This window comes from Rhincodon typus, chromosome 9 (genome assembly GCF_021869965.1).
Source record: "Rhincodon typus isolate 14 chromosome 9, sRhiTyp1.1, whole genome shotgun sequence".
In the NCBI taxonomy this organism is placed as follows: domain Eukaryota; kingdom Metazoa; phylum Chordata; class Chondrichthyes; order Orectolobiformes; family Rhincodontidae; genus Rhincodon; species Rhincodon typus.
In genome coordinates, this window is record NC_063340.1 from 78352610 (window position 1) to 78353116 (window position 507).

The following is a 507-nucleotide window of genomic DNA, read 5'->3' on the forward strand; positions in this document are numbered from 1 at the left end:
GTGTGACTTGGGCTGGAGAAGGGATGAAAGTGGTGAACTCCAGGGTTACTGTTGGATCCATTTTTGTTCTTGGGTGTGTCGAGAGATAATGTTCTAGATAATGTATGCACAAAGACAAGAAGAAGCAGAAGATGTAGTATCAGAAGTAATATCTCAATTACCAAAGAGATGAAGGTAGGGGGTTTGGTAAAATACAGGAAGATATTGACGCATGTTGTGAAAATGGGTCTGAACCCTGAAGTATTGTGAACATTTTAACACGTAATCTTGATTTTATATTTTGTTTTTAAAAATGGCTCACGTAGCCAAAAAAATGGCTGCAATGTAAGTTTTTAAGTGGCTGTCTGGAGAGAAACTCGGAAGGAATATCACACCTATGATGTAAAGGCAACTTGAAACAACAACAATTCAAGGAGGATGGGCAGAAGAAGCGACTCCTACAATTGTAGAAACCCTACAGTGTGGAAGCAGGCCATTCAGCTCATCAGGTCCACACTGACACTCCAA